Source organism: Heterodontus francisci, chromosome 35 (assembly GCF_036365525.1).
Source record: "Heterodontus francisci isolate sHetFra1 chromosome 35, sHetFra1.hap1, whole genome shotgun sequence".
NCBI classification, from domain to species: Eukaryota; Metazoa; Chordata; class Chondrichthyes; order Heterodontiformes; family Heterodontidae; genus Heterodontus; species Heterodontus francisci.
Window position 1 is genome coordinate 25,083,332 of NC_090405.1, and position 19,337 is coordinate 25,102,668.

General features: G+C 48.0%; 2 non-coding genes across 2 annotated transcripts; both read right to left on the reverse strand.

The window, feature by feature from the left end:
• Positions 1 to 1,620: 1,620 nt before the first annotated feature.
• On the reverse strand, positions 1,621 to 1,703 carry trnal-uaa (transfer RNA leucine (anticodon UAA)). The gene has a single exon. It is a non-coding gene; the product is annotated as a tRNA-Leu (tRNA).
• A 12,190-nt stretch (positions 1,704 to 13,893) lies between these two features.
• On the reverse strand, positions 13,894 to 13,965 carry trnaw-cca (transfer RNA tryptophan (anticodon CCA)). The gene has a single exon. It is a non-coding gene; the product is annotated as a tRNA-Trp (tRNA).
• Between the last annotated feature and the right edge of the window lie 5,372 nt (positions 13,966 to 19,337).

Sequence of the window (19,337 nt, forward strand, 5' to 3'; positions counted from 1 at the left end):
ACTGCATGCAGTAATCCATTTGGCCCCTAACCAGAGCTATATAAAGGTTTAGCATACCTTCCCTGCTTTTGTACTCACTGCCTATATTTATCAAGCATAAGATCCCATATGCTTTACCAACCACTCTCTCAATATGTCCTGTCACCTTCAAAGATCTATGCACATGTACCCCCAGGTCCCTCTGACCCTGCACACTCTTTAGAACTGTGCCATTAGGTATACATTGCCTCTCCCTATTCCTTCTGTCAAAATGCATCAACTCATACATAACAGTATTAAATTCCATCTGTCACCTCTCTGCCCATTCTGCTGGCCTATCTATGTCCTGTTGCAAACAGTTCATATCATCCTCACTGTTTGCCTCACCTCCAAGTTTGGTGTCATCGGCAAATTTTGAGATTCTACTCTATATTCCAAGATCCACATATTTTATACATAGCAAGAAAAGCATTGATCCCAGCACATTCCCCAATTCAAAAAGCAACCATCTGCGACAACTCACTGTTTTCGGCCCTGAAGCCTATTTTCTTTCCAATTGGACACTGACCCTCCTATTCCATGAGCCTCAATTTTGTTAACCAGCCTTTTATGTGGTGCCTTATCAAAGGCTTTCTTCAAATCCAATGGCGCAGTGGTTAGCACCGCAGCCTCATAGCTCCAGCGACCTGGGTTCAATTCTGGGTACTGCCTGTGCGGACTTTGCAAGTTCTCCCTGTGACCACGTGGGTTTTCGCCGGGTGCCCTGGTTTCCTCCCACAGCCAAAGACTTGCAGGTTGATAGGTAAATTGGCCATTATAAATTGCCCCTAGTATAGGTAGGTGGTAGGGGAATTGAGGGAAGGTGGGGATGTGGTAGGAATATGGGATTAATGTAGGATTAGTGTAAATGGGTGGTTGATGGTTAGCACAGACTCGGTGGGCCAAAGGGCCTGTTTCAGTGCTGTATCTCTAAATAAAATAAATAAACAACATCCACTGCATTTCCTTCATCAACCTTCTCTGTTATTTCATCAAAAAATTCAATTAGATTAGTCAAGCATGATCTGCCTTTTACAAATCCATGCTGGTTATCCTTAATTAACTCAAACCACTCTAAGTGTCCATTGATATTTTCCCTGATTATCATTTCTGAATCCTTATCCAACACTGATGTGAAATTAACGGGCATGGAGTCGCTTGGACTGTCCTTACACCCTTTCTTGAATCAGGGTGTTATTTGCCACTCTCCAATCCCCTTATCCAGGGAAGATTGGAGGATTATGGCAAGCCCTTCCTGGAGGGAGTCTGGAGCGGTGGTGGACCTCTGAGGAACCAACTACCGGCGAGCCTATCAAGTGAGACCCAGGCGCGGGGCCTTCAATTACCTGGAGGGGAGTTGGAGAGGCAGCGGATCCTGTGAGGAACCACAATTCAGGAAGGATGAGAAGGTCATTGTGAGGGTACAGAGGAGATTAAGTTCAAGATTTACCAGTTTATAAGCAAATGCAGAGGCAAGGAAAGGTGCGGGGCAGATCAAATAATAGGAAGCTGTGTTTGGTTGGAAGGCAGGAGTGATTAAATGACAGAAGAGATGATGGTGCAAGGCAAAAGTGGGAGCAAACAACATTTAGAAGGCATAGATACCAGGAGTGGGACTTAAACCCAGGCAGACACATGTCTACTGGATTTTAAGTCCAACACCTTAACCACTCAGCCATCCTGATGCAGTAGCCAAATCCAACAAAATGAAATTTAATGTGATTCAGGTGCCATCTGGCCTTTTACAATCTACAATTATGACTCATCTCCCACGCTAAATTGGACCCTTCATCATCTTATAAACCTCAATCAGATCACCCCTCAGTCTAGGTTTCTCTCAGATGTGGGATCCCAACTCTTTTAGTCTAACTTGATAACGAAGATGTCTTATACTGGGAATTAGTCTAATGTCTCTCCTCTGTACCCTTTCCAAGGCCTCAATATCACCCATCATGTGAGGAGACCAGGACTGGACACGATATTCCATGTGAGGCCTGACCAAGGTTTCATAAAAGGACAAATTCGGGACATCTCAGATACTGAAGGAGTCCGTGTCCAGAAGCAGCAAGACCTGGACAACATTCAGGCTTGGCCTGCTAAGTGGCAAGTAACATTCACACCACATAAGTACCAGGCAATGACCATCTCCAACAAGAGAGAATGTAACCATCTCCCTTTGACGTTCAACAGCATTACCATCGCTGAATCCCCCCACCATCAACATCCTGGGGGTTACCATTGACAGAAGCTTACTGGACCATCCATATAAATATTGTGGCACCAAGGGTAAATCAGAGGCTGGGAATTCTTGGAATTCTGCAATCAGTCACGCAGCTCTAGGCACTTGGTGAAAAGCTCATCAGGAGAGCTGGTGCAATGGACTGATCAGGTGTGCAGAAAAGTGGCAAATGGAGTTCAACTCGGAGAAGTGTGAAGTGATGCATTTGGGGAGGTCAAGCTGTCAAAGGAATACACTATTAGTGGGAGAATACTGAGAGCTGTAGAGGAAGTGAGGGACCTTGAAGTGAATGTCCACAAATCCCTGAAAGTAGCAGGACAGGTTGATAAGTTGGTTGAGAACGCTTATGGAATCCTTTCCTTTATTAGCCGAGGTATAGAATATAAGAGCAGGGAGGTTATGCTGGAACTGTATGAATCTTTAGTTAAGCGCCAGCTTGAGTTCTGTGTGCAGTTCTGGTCACCTCATTACAGAAAGGATGTAATTGCACTAAAGAGGATACAAAGGAGATTTACGAGGATGTTGCCAGGACTGGAAAAATGCAGCAATGAAGAAAAATTGGAAACCATAGAAACCATAGAAAAATTACAGCACAGAAGGAGGCCATTCAGCCCATTGTGTCCGTGCAGGCCGAAAAAAAACTAGCCGCCCAATCTAATCCCACCTTCCAAAACCTGGTCCATAGCCTTGCCGGTTACAGCACTTCAGGTGCATGTCCAGGTACCTTTTAAAAGAATTGAGGGTTTCTGCCTCCACCACCATTCCTGGCAGTGAATTCCAGACACCCAGCACCCTCTGGGTGAAAAACTTTCTCCTCATGTCCCCTCTAATCCTTCTACCAATCACCTTAAATCTGTGTCCCCTGGTAATTGACCTCTCCGCTAGGGGAAATAGGTCCTTCCTGTCTATTCTATCTGGGCTCATAATTTTTTACACCTCTATTAAGTCAACCCTCAGCCTCCTCTGTTCCAAGGAAAACAACCCTAGCCTATCCAATCTTTCCTCATAGCTACAACTTTTGAGTCCTGGCAACATTCTGGTAAATCTCCTCTGTACTCTCTCCAGTGCAATTATGTCCTTTCTGTAATGTGGTGACCAGAACTGTATGCAATTCTCCAACTGTGGCATAACCAGCATTTTATACAGTTCCAGCATTACATCCCTGCTTTTGAATTTTGATTGAAATGTACAAAATTGTGAGGGGCCTGGATAGAGTGGATGGGAAGGGCTTATTTACCTTATCAGAGAGGTCAGTGACTAGGGGGTCATCGAATTAAAGTGATTAGTAGAATGATTAGAGGGGAGATGAGGAAACGTTTTTTCACCCAGAGGGTGCGAGGAGTCTGGAAATGAGTGCCTGCAAGGGTAGTTGAGGCGGAAACCCCCAACTCATTTAAAAGGAGTCTGGATGTGCACCTCGAGTGCCTGAACCTGCAGGGCTACGGACCAAATGCTGGACAATGGGATGAGGCTGGGTGACTTGTTTTTTGACTGGTGCAGAGACGATGGACTAAGCAGCCTCTTTCTGTGTCGTTGACTTTCTATGATTCTATGCAGACACGATGGGCCGAATGGCCTGCTTCTGCACTGTAACAATTCTGTGATTCTTGACTCTCCAAAACTTGTCCATCTACAAGGCAGAAGTCAGGATGAGTGCAGCTCCAACAGCACTCTAGATGCTCAACATCATTCAGGACAAAGCAGCCCACTTGATTGTCACCCCATCCACCACCTCCATTCTCTCCCTCCATCACTGACACACGGTGGCAGCAGTGTGTACCATCTACAAGATGCACTGCTGCAACCCGCCAAGGCTCCTTTGACAGCACCTTCCAAACCCAAGACCTCCACCACCTTGAAGGACAAGGGCTGCAGATTCATGGAAACACCACCATCTGCAAATTCCCCTCCAAGTCACCCACCATCTGATCTGCAAATATATCGCTGTTCATTCACTGATGTTGGGTCAAAATCCTGGATCTCCCTTCCTAACAGCACTGTGGGTGTACCTACACCACATGGAGTGCAGCAATTCAAGAAGGCAGCTCACCGCCACCTTGTCAAGGACAAATGGGGATGGGTAACAAATTCTGGCCTTCCCAGCGTCACTCACAACCCATGCAAGAATATGCCTCATCTTATACTCAATTGTCCTCTGAATGCAGCCCAACCCCCTATTTGCTCCAGCTATCACTTCACAGCATTGCTGCTGTACCTTTAGAGATCTGTGCACTAGAACATCCAGATCTCTGCTCAAAATTATTTTCTTTCTCCACCTGCTTTAATGTTTTTCCCTGAAGGGTGTATGAATGTTGAGCATTCGCCCTGTCCACATGAATAACACTGCACTTACCCAAATTAAACATCATTTGCCAGTCATGAACCCAATCTCCTAACACATTAAGATCAGCCTGAAACAGTCAAGCATCGTCTACAGTCTGAACACTCGCACAGATCTTCAAATCATCTGTAAATTTACAGATGGTGCCCCCTACACCTACATCCAGATCATTAATAAAAATAATAAAGAGCAACAGACCCAACACCGATCCCTGTGAGATACCATTGGTGACTGGTCTCCAAACAGATCCAGATCCATCTGTAACTACTTTCTGCCTACGTCCTGCCAGTCAGTTCCCAATCCAGATCAATATATTACCACTGATACCAGGGACTTTAATCTTGTAGAGAAGCCTCTTGTGTGGAACCTTATCAAAATCTTTTGGATGAGATCAGCTAATTGAACACAGGCCAGATATTAGGCCTAGTCCTGTCCTGCTCTGTGTGTGGGTCTCAGGACTACACAAGGTGAGATCAGTTCACTGAGCACAGGCCCTTCCTGCTCTATATGGTGCTCAGTACCTCATCAAATGAGAATAACTAACAAAGAACAAAGAAAATTACAGCACAGGAACAGGCCCTTCGGCCCTCCAAGCCTGCGCCGAACCAGATCCTCTATCTAAACATGTCGCCTATTTTCTAAGGGTCTGTATCTCTTTGCTTCCTGCCCAATCATGTATCTGTCTGGATACATCTTAAAAGACGCTATCGTGCCCGCGTCTCCCACCTCCGCTGGCAACACACCACAGGTCATGGAGCCTCGGCCCATCCTCCCCTGATTGTGGTTCAGTGCCAACCAGGTCAGATCAGCTAATTCAGCACAGGCCGGAGATGGAAGCTGGACCTTTCCTGCTCTGGGGACTCCGTACCATACCAGGAGTGACGAAGTAAAATACCACAGGCCGGGGATGGAGCCTGTGATTTCTCTGTTCTGTGTGGGGCTCTGTGCAACACCGTGTGAGATGAACTATCATCCCTCAGGCTGAGGAAGGAGCCTGGGCCCATTCTGTTCTGTGTGGCTCCTACCACACTGAGTGGGATCAGTTAACTCAACACAGGCCATGAATACAACCAAGACCTTTTCTGCTCCGTGTGGCTCAGTATCACACCAGGTGGCATCAGTTAACACAGCACAGACTGGGGCTGGAGCCTGGGCCTGTCCTGCTCTGTGGACTCTGTAACACAATCTGTGAGATGAACCTTTTTAGAAAGACTTTAGTGTATTTAACTCTGTCCAACATTGTGAGGCAGCTTTCTGTGTTTATAAAGAGTGTAATTTATTGACTGGTCTCTTGGATCAAACAGGGTAACAGACTGAGGTCTGTGTGCAGAGGGTTTGGAGGTGAGCTCTGATTCCTAACCCTTTCTGGATTGTGAGGAATAAAGAATGAATGAGAGAGAGAGAATGTGGGAGAAGGGATGATGGTAGAATTTGTCCGTGAACCTGATTAAAAGTGGCTCAAACGCAAGATAATATTAAGATATCAAGAGCAGAACATTAACATAATCTGAGTTCCGCGATCTGGTCGGGTCCCATTCCCCTGAAGTGAGGAATGAACGGGTGGGGAAATTCCGCCTGGAGTTATATTTGTCTCCAATGAAGATGAGTTCACAGTGAGGATGGAATAGCTCAGTTGGGAGAACACTAGATTGAAGAACCAGGATACAATCCCTGGTTTCATCAGTTTTAATTTGGTGTCTCCTTCATTTTAAGTAGAGAGAATCAGAGGGGAGATTTTCCACTCTTGATCCCATGGGCTGAATTTTAAACTAACGGTGCGGCTCTCGGCAGAGGCACCGGAAGCGGGTGTCGTCACCACACGAGTGAAATGTGGCCGACCGACCCCGATCACGGAGCAGCCGACCAATTAATGAAGGGGAGACGTGGGGCCCATGTCAACAAGGACCAGAGGTAGGGAACGAGGCACCGATGGCACCGACATCTGACACAATGGCAGGTGCTGGCACCATATTTAAAGGGCTGCCAGACCTGCATTCACTGCTGCCTGGTTTAAAGGAGTGTCTTCCTGAGAGCCCTCTGCTGTCCCAGGACCCGTTCTGCTGCCTCTGCTGCCTGATGGGTAAGGAGCTGAACACGAACCTGCAGCGTCCATGACTGAAAGAAGACACCAGGTGGCCCCATGGTTTAACGATGTCTCCCTGCATGTTCTCCTTCAGGCTGCAAGGGAAAGGCGGGAAATCCTCTTCCCCAGGGGCAGGAGGAGGAGACCTGCCCACCTGGCCAAGCAAGGCTGGCTAGAGGTATTGGGGGAGGTCAGCAGCTGTGGGTTCACCCCCAGGACATGGATCCAGTGCAGCAAGTGGGTCAATGACCTGATCCGGGCTGCTGAGGTGAGAACTCCAAACACTTTGGACCCTTTGGACATTGCATGTGGCAGAGTGAGAGGGAGTGTTTGGTGGAAAGGGAGTGACCACCCAGTCATGTGTATTGGGGAAGGGCAGCAGGACATGCTGCCTGAGGCTTGGCTGCATTTCAGTGAGAGGCGCACGTCAGTCATTGCATAAACTCACACAGTCCCTCGAGAGGGGTCGCATGCAGGAGGCTTATGTGTGTCCCCATCATGGACTGCTGGACTATCACCTTCAGAGATGTTGGGCTTGTCCCCGCTGGGAGACGAATTTTGTTCATCATTGTGTCTGCAGGAGATGACAGCCCACAATTGGAAAGAGTGTGTCAAGACTGGCGGTGGAGTGCCTTATCTCCAATGTCCTCATCCCGATGGAGGAGGAGGCCATGGAACTGGCTGGGCAGCAAGGCTCCATAGCTGATGGAGAGACAGGGACACCTACCCAAGAGAGTGAGTGAGCATCTCCTGGGGCACAAGGGAGCATCTGCTGCAAAGGAGCCACACTGCTCATCTGTTCACCACTGCATCAATGGAGCTGCACAGTAGGGGTGGTTGGAATGTCCCGATGGGAAGACCCTAACCCTTCAATGTCCCTGTTTTCACATGCAGGCCCAGATGAATGACAAGAGCGAAGAGCTGGAGAGACTGGGAGACAGCCGGACACCTCTGAGGAGGAGGAGGGAGCCTCAGAGGGTGCACCGTCACATCATTCCCCCGCATCCTCCACCAGCACAGAAACTCTTACACGGTGGGTATCCGATCGCGGTTAGATTCGGGCTCACAAGCTGGTGAGCACATCACAGACAGGCCCGGGCAGCTGACGGAGGCTGTGAAAGCCGAGGCCACTGACAGAGGGAGGACTGTGGGATGCCAGGCCCATGCTGAGTCCTAGGCTGATGACGTGCCTCTGGTGTCACCGGTAGCACTGGAAATGCTGCAGCTGCAGCGAGAGGTCAGGCAACATCTGGCAGAGATGCCAAAGGCTATGTGTACTCAAGCAAGGACGATGGAGGAGTCCATCCAGGCCTTGGGTGCTGCACTGTCTCTGATGGGGGTGTGTCTGGCTTCCTCCATTGAGAGATTGGTGACTGTCATGGAGAGCCAGATCCAGCCGACCAATCAGTGGCTGCCGGAGATGTGCGCAGACCTGCACTCCATCACTTCGTCCATGAGCTCCATCCATGGTGACAAGGTGAGAGGGGGGACGAGGCACCTGAACTCTCCACCAGGTCCACGTCCCTCTCAGGTCAGCAGGGAGGTACAAGTGTGTCTTATAAGGTGGAGGAGCAGCTGGCTGCTACATCTGGGGTCTCCTCTCAGGCTGCTCCTGGTGTGGACAGTAGCTCCAAAGCCCCTCTGCCAGTGACACAAGTGATGCCAGTGCCTGCCTCCATCATCCTCGATGACAGAGGGGGTCCCTGTACCTGTGCAGGAGGAACTCAGTGTGCCAGGGCCCTCCAGGCCTCAGGCAGTGAGAGGACAGCCGCCAATGTCATCCCAAGCCATGGGGCAGCAAGGTCAGCAGCCTGTCTCCACCTCAGCTGACAGAGCAGGGGGAAAACCATGTAGGAGCACCCGGAAAAGATTTCAGAAGAGCACCTAGATTCACTTTGGGATTCACGGGTGAATGTACATTCTAGATGGATGGGGTTGCGTTTGATGTCACATGGAATAAAGAAATGTTGTTCTCTCACTATGTCTCCTTCCTAGTGTTGATGCCCTTTGGGACTCCATTTAAATACTTCCTCCCAAGGGGCTGGAAGTGAGGGACCAAGCCCCGAGCTCACAAAGCTTCGGCCTTTCCACTGTGCGATGTGTACCTGGGCGCTGCAGTACAGAAGGAAGGAGGTGACAACAGGGCTGCTGAAAGCTAAGGCTTTATTGCTGTGGTTCCAGAAGGGGAGGTGGTGGCGTCGTGGTAATGTCACTGGACTAATAATCCAGAGGCTCAGGCTAATGCTTTGGGGACATGGGTTCGAATCCCACCATGGCAGATGGTGAAATTTGAATTCAATTAATAAAAAATCTGGAATTAAAAGCCATTCTAATGGTGACCATGAAACCATTGTCAATTGTTGTAAAAACCCATCTAGTTCACTAATGCCCTTCGGGAAGGAAACCTGCCATCCTTCCCTGGTCTGGCCTATATGTGACTCCAGACCCACAGCAATGTGGTTGACTCTTAAATGCCCTCTGAAATGGCCTAGCAAGCCACTCAGTTCAAGGGCAATTAGGGATGGGCAATAAATGCTGACCTAGCCAGCGATGCCCACATCCCACGAACGAATTTTAAAAAATGAATTAAAAAAAAAAGGGGGTAAGGCTCAAAGGAAACGTGCATGTATAAGGGTGTCTCGTGTCTCTCTTGGTGGCTTTCCTGCTGTGCCTGAGGCCCTTCATCTGGCACTGCCTGGCATCCTCCGCATCCTCATCATCAGAGGAGGCATTGCACTCCATGATATCCTCACTGGTCAACACCTCACCCCTCTGTCGTGCCAGATTGTGCAGTGCACAGCAAACCACCATGACACGTGAGACCCTCGCTAGGGCATACTGAAAGGCTCCACTGGATCGCTCTCGGCACCTGAATCTCATCTTCAAGAAACCAATGGCATCCTCGATGGTCGCTCGGGTGGCAGGTGTTGTACCTCTCCTCTGCATCTGTGCGTGGGTTCCTCACAGGCGTCAGTAGCCATGTCCTCAGTGGGTAGCCCTTGTCCCAAGGATCCATCTCTGAAGGCACATGGGGGTGGGGGCACGGAAAAGTTCTGTCACCTGGGACTGCCTTGCTATACAGGTGTTGTGGCTGGTTCCTGGGAATCATGCATGCGCCTGTAGGATCCATTTGCGGTGGTCGCAGACCAGTTGCATACTGAGCAAGTGGAAACCCTTCCTGTTGAAGGCTGCTGGCTGGTCTGCAGAAGCCTTGATGGCCAAGTATGTACAGTCAATGACACCCTACACCTGGGGGAATCCAGTGATGGCCCCGAATCCTATAGCCCTCTCAGCTTGACTGTTTGGATCAAAGCACACATAGTCGCCGGCCCTCCTGAACAGGACATTGGTGATGTTGAGGCACTGATTCACCACAGACTGTGAGGTTCTGCACCGATCTCCAGTGGATCCCTGCAACGATCTGGTGGTGTGGGAGTTCAGTGGCACAGGGACACTGGCATCAGATGCCCACCAAGACCCATGGGGCACAACTGCACCATGGCAGAGAGATCAATGATGACCTCCGTGGAGAGGTGCAGTCTGTGGAGACACTGTCACTCGGACATCTGCAGGTAGTTGAACCTCGGCTGATGTGTTCCTCTGCCTCCTTCTCCAGCCTTTTGTTCAAGGCTGGCCCTCCTGTGGGCCCCCAAGCTGCTGTGGTGCCTGCATCTCCCTCCCTCTCTCTCATAGAGTCATACAGCACTGAAACAGGCCCTTCAGCCCACCGAGTCTGTGCTGACCAACAACCACCCATTTATATAATCCTACATTAATCCCATATTTCCTACCACATCCCCACCATTCTCCTCCCACCCACCTACACTAGGGGCAATTTACAATGGCCAATTTACCTATCAACCTGCAAGTTTCTGGCTATGGGAGAAAACCAGAGCACCGAGCGGAAACCCACGCAGTCATAGAGAGAACTTGCAAAGTCCGCACAGGCTGTGCCCAGAACTGAACCCGGGTTGCGGAAGTGCAGAAAGTTTTAGTTTAGACATGCATCAAGATCGAGCAGGCTTGGAGGGCCAAATGTCCTGTTCCTGTGCTGTACTGTTCTTTGTTCTTTGTCAGGCTGCGGCGCTAACCAATGTGCAGCCACTGTACCTCCTCAATGGGAGCCTCGAATCCAGGGTGAATGAGGCCCATGACAGGTTAGCCTTCCCTGAGTGCAAGGCCTTCACAGTAAACAACACCCAGCCACCTTTACCTCACTTGTCACCCTCAATGAGGTGGCACTGCCCCAATGGCACCCTGGTGTGGCTCCGCCTGCAGAGCTGCCACCTTAGCCCCCAATCCTGACAGTGTTTCCCGATGCCCTTTCCCCCTCCATCCTTGCTGCCAAGTGATGCTACCTCACCCAATGGCTTCCTAGCAAAGCCAACACTCAGCTCCCACTTCCCAGTCACCTCCTTTAACCAGGCGAGGCTGTGAAGCCCCGAGGTTCCCATGTGCCATTGTTCAATTGGACCCAGTGAATAAAACTGCTGACAATCAGATTTAAACACCTGAAACACCTTCTCGCCATGTGGATGTGTGAAGTCCACCCTCCATGTCAGCCGCCGACAAAAAGATCCGGTCCGATGTCTTCTGTCCCTAGTTCAGAACAGATTTGACAGAGTTAGAATCATAGAATGTAACTTTTATTCTGGATGAGTGAGAGGAATATATCACACTTTGGGGCTTTTGTAAGAGGATTTATTGATAAACCTGGGATTTGAGAGGAAGCTGGTTCATAGTTTACAGAACAAATTCAGCCCCTGGGGTGGAGCCAACAGCTGCACCGTCCAATAACAGACAGGACGGGGACACTGTCTCAGGCCCAGTCAGCTCAGTCGATGAAAGCATGAAACTCTGAATCTCAAGCTTTTGAGTTTGAGCCCCATGGTGGGTGTTTATTTTTCCTGTTTTGGCTGATTTTACAGGCATTCTCCAGCTCTGAATTCCTCGGCAGTGAATTCAAGGAGTGTTTGAAATGAGATTCAACAGCATTATCTGAAAGTCTCTCCTTGATTCAGGACTCTTACCTCTCTCCAGCATCTCACTGCTAAAGATTGAACTTTATCTCATTTCATTCTCAGCTGGGGGTCAGTGTGGATCAGTGGGACTTCTGACTGTCTCTCCCTTCACAATCCATCAGTGTTGAGAAAGTAATGGGGAATATTACTCACATGTTGTAATGTTTTATAAACACTTGAGTGTATTTCACGCTGTGTCTAACAGTGTGAGGTCCCCCCTAGTGTGTCAACTTCCCATGTTTACCAACACTTCAGCACAACATTCACATAATGTGAGCTCTGAGATCTGTTCGGATCCCATTCCCAAGAGTTGGAAAGTGGGATTGGGCTGGATTGCTCTTTTTCAGCTGGCACAGACACGATTGCTATATGGTCTTCTTCTGTGCCATAAATTTTCTCCATTTTCTATGTTCTATGAAGTGAGGTGTGATTGGGAGGGGCAATTCCACCAGGGTTATATTTTCTTCCAAAACAATGGTGGCACAGTGGCGCAGTGGTTAGCACTGCAGCCTCACAGCTCCAGCGACTCGGGTTCAGTTCTGGGCACTATCTGTGTAGAGTTTGTAAGTTCTCCCTGTGGCTGTGTGGGTTTCCGCCGGGTGCTCTGGTTTCCTCCCACAGCCAAAGACTTGCAGGTTGATAGGTAAAATTGTCCATTGTAAATTGCCCCTAGTGTAGGTAGGTGGTAGGAGAATGGTGGGGATGTGGTAGAGAATATGGGGCTACTGTAGGATTAGTATAAATGGGTGGTTGTTGGTTGGCACAGACTCGGTGGGCCGAAGGGCCTGTTTCAGTGCTGTATCTCTAAATAAATAAATAAATGACACAAAGGATACTTCACTGTGAGACTGAAATAGCTCAGTTGGGAGAGTGTTAGACTGAAGATCCCTGGTTCAGTCTGGAGTTCTGTTCTCCTTTATTCTGCATTGGCCTTTGGTTTCGATCCTCGAGCTGCACAATTTTTACTGAAATTATTTACCCAGCATTGAAGGATTGGATTGGACTGGAATAGAGAGACATCAAGGATGGGAAATATTTATATCTTCTGTATTTAGCTTATTCACTACAGAGTGTTTCCTGACAACACAGAGCATGTGCAGAGCGATCGCCGACATCATCAATGCATCCAAACATTTGTCAGCTTGCCAGTATGAATCTGCGCATGCGTGCACCGACGTCACCACGCACCGACACCAGACGGAATGACGTCCAAACATTGCCTCACCCCTCAGTGGCTGCGATCGTCACTTCCATTCCCCACAAAATACCCTGCTTCGGCCGCTCACCCCCGGCCTCGCCGATCATCCCCGCCCCGACTGCTCTCCCCCTCCCTCGCTGCTTCCGTCTCCTGGACCGCTGCCATCCCACCTCCACCTCAGCTTAGCTTATTCACTATCTCCTTCCGTCCTTTCCCCCAGCTTTTGACTCTCTCGCGGCCTGGTGAACATTTGATTTGATGCAATTGTCCTAAACTGAAGCCTTTCCACATCTCTGGGCGGTCAGATACACTCTGTCTGTTTGTTCCTGCTTGTGACCATTAACGGGAACAGCCGCAAATTCAACCTTTATCAGCAAACGGAAGATTATTAAAATGTATTCTGGATTACTCCAGCCCAGTGACAAAGATGCAATGGATTCTATTCAAAATAAGTTCTCTGACATTCTGTGTGCATCTAAAAGTTGGATTTGAAGTGTTAGGAAAACATGTCAAAGTAATAACTGAACATCTGCCAGCACTCACGGCGATCAAATCCACAGCCTCGGTGTTATTAACACTGCGTTCCAGTCAACTGAACTCAGGAGCTGTGCAGACGGAGCCGGGTGTGGGATGAGCCCCACGCTGGGTCGTTTGTGTTTTCCTTCGCACACTTGCTGACAGAGTTATTGTATAAACAATGGAGACAGCACATCCCTGAAACATTGTTCCGATAGAAAACTGAGAAATAAGAACTGAGCGTGGAAATTGAATGGATCCAGAAATAAGAACTTTAATCTATTAAAGTCGATTTTGAAATTGAACAATACACGAACAGCTCCGAAAGGTCACTGACCCGAAACATTAACTTTGCTTCTCTTTCCACAGATGCTGCCAGACCTGCTGACTATTTCCAGCATTTCTTGATTTTACACCAAAAGAGCGAACTCTCTTCTGATATAAAATCCAGCAACTTGAGCTGCTGTAAAACTCCACTGAGCCTGACGTGATTTGAACACGCAACCTTCTGATCTGGAGTCAGATGCGCTACCGTTGCGCCACAAGCTCACAAACAGAGAGCTGTGTCCCATTCTTAATAGAATCACTTCTTGTTTCGATTCAGTGAATTGCAATTTAATTCAATCCTCATCTGCCCTCCACTCTGTCAGTTCAATACTTTATTCAAACTGATACTTGGAGTTCTGTTTTACAGGGTGTCTTCTGTTTAAGTATTTACTGGACTCACTACTCTGATTAATCAGACTTTTTGCTGCTAACTGCTGCTTGATACAAAGTGCCCATGAGTTCAGGAATTTCTCCTGGGGAACTGAGTCGGATTTGGCTCAACCATTAAATGCACAAAGTTATTGTCACTGCTGCTGTGCAGGATTTAAAGGAAAGGATTGACCCAAAATGGTTTTAAATGATTACTGACAAATCAGGGCAAAAGGCAGGGCTGACTCCTGTCCAAAATACTGATCAAAACTTTCAGTTTTAAGGAGGTGATGGAGTGTTACAGGTGGAGGAGTTTAGGCAGGAATTCCAGAACACCAGGCTTATATAAATATTGCATCATTTTCTCATGTACCTGCTATTGGACCAGAGGATTTTCCAAAATTTTACATCAACATAAATAAGGTTATTAGAAGCAAGTAAAATATCATTAAAATGGTCCAACATGTTCTGGATTGTTTTCTCTAATACCAGCTGTACAATCACCACAAATTTAATGTAGCTTCACACGGTGGGATTGCGTGTTCCAGTTCTATAAATGCACTTTGAACCCAATAACTTGATTTATTTCTAATGGGTTGGCTGGAGGTACATGATCATCTAAATATTTAAGAATTTTATGTGAAATGAATGCAAGGAAAAGCATTAGGGTGTGATTTACTGGATAACAGCGGAGCTGGCAATGTTTGGGAAATACTTGCTTGCAGCCAAAGCACACATTGACAATTTGGAACTGTGTGACAATGAATCCTAAATGAGGAAAATAGACTCTGCCTCTGTCACCAGGTGGGCTTAAAACACCAACACTACAGGTAATAGCTGAACACACTAACCGATTGTATGACAGAGTTAGTCGCTATCATTAAGTACCCTGAGCCAGGGTGGCAACGAACAGATCTCTTCCCCGTTCCACACGATTTCCGACATGTTCGCTGTACCTTCTACTGTGAAAACAGACACAAAATATTTGTGTAAACTCATTACCATTTTCTTTTTCCCCACAATAAATTTCTTGTCTCTGCATCGAAGGAATCTGTTTGTTTTTGTTGAGCTTTTTGTATACTAGTAAAACCTTTTATAACTTGTTTCTTGACAGTTTACTCTCAGATTCCATTTTCTCCCTCTTTATCAATTTCCTACTCCTCATTTGGTGTTTTTAAAAAATCCTCCCAATTCTTAATATTAATATTAACTTGGCATCAGGTGGCAGGACCGTATCTCCAATGCAGAAGTCCTCAAGGCAGCCAACATTAACAACAACAACAAACAAGAACAAAGAACAGTACAGCACAGGAACAGGCCATTCGGCCCTCCAAGCCTGCGCTGATCTTGATGCCTGCCTAAACTAACACCTTCTGCACTTCCGGGGCCCATATCCCTCTATTCCCTTCCTATTCATATATTTGTCAAGATGTCTCTTAAACGTCGCTATCGTATCTGCTTCCACCACCTCCCCTGGCAGCAAGTTCCAGGCACTCACCGCCCTCTGTGTAAAAAAACTTGCCTCGCACATCCCCTCTAAACTTTGCCCCTCGCACCTTAAACCTATGTCCCCTAGTAACTGACTCTTCCTCAGCATATACACCCGACTGAGCCAGCGGCGCTTGAGATAGCTTGGCCATGTGAGCCGCATGGAAGATGGCAGGATCCCCAAGGACGCATTGTACAGCGAGCTCGTCACTGGTATCAGACCCACCAGCCGTCAATGTCTCCTATTTAAAGACGTCTACAAACGCGACATGAGGCCCTGTGACATTGACCACAATCGAAGAGACTTAGCAGTTGGCAGGAAAAAAGACAGAAGTGTAAGGAGAGAACCAACTGTGTATCAGCCCCGACAACCAATTTTATCTGCAGCACCTGTGGAAGAGTCTGTCACTCTAGAATTGGTCTTTATAGCCACTCCAGGCACTGCTTCACAAACCACTGACCACCTCCAGGTGCTTACCCATTGTCTCTCGAGACAGGGAGGCCAAAGAAGAATATTATCTTGGTTTGAGACACTTTTAACCAGCTTCATGGACAAATTCTTCAATCATCCCTTCTCCCACATTGCTTCTCCCTCTCTCATTGATTCTTTATTCCTTACAATCCAGAAATGGTTAGGAATCAGAGCTCACCTCCAAACTCTCTGCACACACCCCACACCACCATCCACACCCCACCGCCCAACCGTCTTTTACCCTGTTGGATCCAAGAGAGCACTCAATAAATGACACTCTATATAAATACAGAGAGCTGCCTCACAATGTTGGACACAGAGTGTTTATGAAAGGTATTCACAGATCGTGTTACTGAGTCCACAGAGCAGGACAGGCCCAGGCTCCAGCCCCAGCCTGTGCTGTGTTAGCTGATGTCACCTGGTGTGATACCGAGTCACACAGAGCAGGAAAGGGCCTGGTTGTATTCATTGCCTGTGTTGAGTGAACTGATCGCACCCAGTGTGGTACGGAATCACACAGAACAGAATGGGCCCAGGCCCCTTCCTCAGCCTGAGGGATGATAGTTCATCTCACACGGTGTTGTACAGAGCCCCACACAGAACAGGAAAATCCCAGGCTCCATTCCCAGCCTGTGGTATTTTACTTCATCACACCTGGTATGGTACGGAGCCCCCAGAGCAGGAAAGATCCAGGTTCCATCTCCGGCCTGTGTTGAATTAGCTGATCTGACCTGGTTGGCACTGAACCACAATCAGGGGAGGATGGGCCGAGGCTCCATGGCCTGTGGTGTGTTAGTTATTCTCGTTTGATGAGGCACTGAGCACCATATAGAGCAGGAAGGGCCTGTGCTCAATGAACTGATCTCACCCTTCAGGGAAAAGCATTAAAGAAGGTTGAGAAAGAAAATAATCTCAAGCAGTTGTCTGGGTGTTCCATTGCACAGATCTCTAAAGGTACATGAGCAATACTGTGAAGTGATAGCTGGAGTAAATAGATTAATGTGAATATACTGCCAGGACAGCAGGTGAATAACTTTGGGATGTTTTTACAATGGTGCAAAAACCCCTGAACAGGAACCAGGAGAATTTCTTCTTTCCTTTATTTGGTTTCCCTTCTCAGACTTCAGTTTGTCTTTTGCTGGCTTCCCACGTTCTGTCATTATTGAGTAGCCTTTGCAAGTTTAACAATTTGCCAATTTGCTCTCTCTAAGAGCTTGCCATCTTAGTCTTGATGATTAGCAGGTCATAATGATCTGGGAGATGATGTTTTGTCCATGTTTGTGAAGTTGTAATTCTGGCTCAGACTTCTGAGTCTCATCATGTCGAGGTCAAGAGTCTCACATTTATCTTGCTTTGTTTGCCTGAAGACTTAAATTTCAGAGTGAGGATTTGCCCTTTGTTGAGAATATCTTGTTAGAGCATTCTTCACTGCATCATAATCATCATCGCTTCCGGTGTCTCTGAGTGTATTGAAGGTATTGTCGAATTTTGGTTCAGCAGAGTGTAGGAGTAACGTTCTCTTTCTTCGGGGTGTATTGATATCGAATGCCCCATTAGGAGTTCAAATCTTGCTAAGTATTTGCTCCAGTGTGGCCCTGGATTACTGTCTGTCTCTGTAAAGGCTGGAAAGACTGGCTGTCATTGTACACACATGGTGATTGCTATTTATTTAAATCTGAAATTGTCAATGCAAGTCTTCTGTATTTCCCTGGTTGTCTGTGTGGTTTCTTTTTTTGATCCTCAATGCCAGAGAAATATGGTGTTGTGCTGTGTTCATAAGTCTTCATTAAATGATGCCCCAGGCTTTATATTCAAATTAAATACAAACAGTACTTATCATCTTACTTATCGACATGATCTCAGGTCCAGGTCTTTTCCTTACTGGTGTGTGTGTGTGTGTGTGTGTGTGTGTGTGTGTGTGTGTGTGTGTGTGTGTGTGTGTGTGTGTGTGTGTGTGTGTGTGTGTGTGTGCGTGTGTGTGTGTGTGTATGTGTGCGTGTGTGTGCATGTGAGCGCGTGTGCATGTGTGTGTGCGCGCGTGTGCCTCTATGTGTGTGTATGCGTGCATGTGTGTGTGCGTGTGTACATGCATTGCAAGCCATGTGTTGAATGTGTCGTTCAAAATGGAGTTTCCTTACAAATGTATGATGATGGCATGAGTTGCATCAGTGGCTTGGTCTCTTAAAGATACAGTTTCTCAAAGGTGAAGTCACCATTACACTACATTGCAGACAGTGAGCAGCCCTGTTGTTGACTCCTTCCTTCTGCACTGCAGCACCCAGGTACACATTGCACAGTGGCAAGGCCAAAGCTTTGTGTGCTTGGGGCTTGGTCCCTCACTTCCAGCCCCTTGGGAGGAAGGGTTTAAATGAAGTCCCATCTGGAATGTACATCTGGAATGTACATTCACCCGTGAACCCCTCAGTGAATCAAGGTGTTCTTCTTAAATCTTTTCCGGGTGCTCCTACGTGGTGCTCCCCCTGCACTGTCAGCTGAGGTGGAGACAGGCTGCTGACCTTGCTGCCCCATGGCTTGGGATGACATTGGCGGCCGTCGTCTCACTGCCTGAGCACTGGAGGGCCCTGGCACACTGAGGGCCTCCTGCACAGGTACAGGGACCCCCTCTGTCATCGAGGGTGATGGAGGCAGGCACTGGCATCACTGGTGTCACTGGCAGAGGGGCTTTGAAGCTACTGTCCACACCAGGAGCACCCTGAGAGGACACCCCCAGATGTAGCAGCCAGCTGCTCCTCCCCCTTATAAGACACACTTGTACCTCCCTGCTGACCTGAGAGGGACGTGGACCAAGTGGAGAGTTCAGGTTCCTCGTCCCCCCTCTCACCTTGTCACCACTGGATGGAGCTCATGGACAAAGTGATGGAGTGCAGGTCTGCGCACATCTCCGGCAGCCACTGATTGGTCGGCTGGATCTGGTTCTCCATCAGAGTCACCAATCTCTCAATGGAGGAAGCCAGACACACCCCCATCAGAGACAGTGCAGCACCCAAGGCCTGGATGGACTCCTCCATCGTCCGTGCTTGGGTACACATAGCCTCTGGCAACTCTGCCAGATGTTGCCTGACCTCTCACTGCAGCTGCGGCATTTCCCGTGTTGCTGATGACACCAGAGGCACGTTATCAGCTTCAACTCGCTGATAGTTTTGGAACTGAGCAGATTTCCTTTGCTTGATTCTAAAACATGGAACTCAGTCTGACATGGGGACCCATGGGAGGATTTAAAATAACTTGGATGATCCCTAGGACT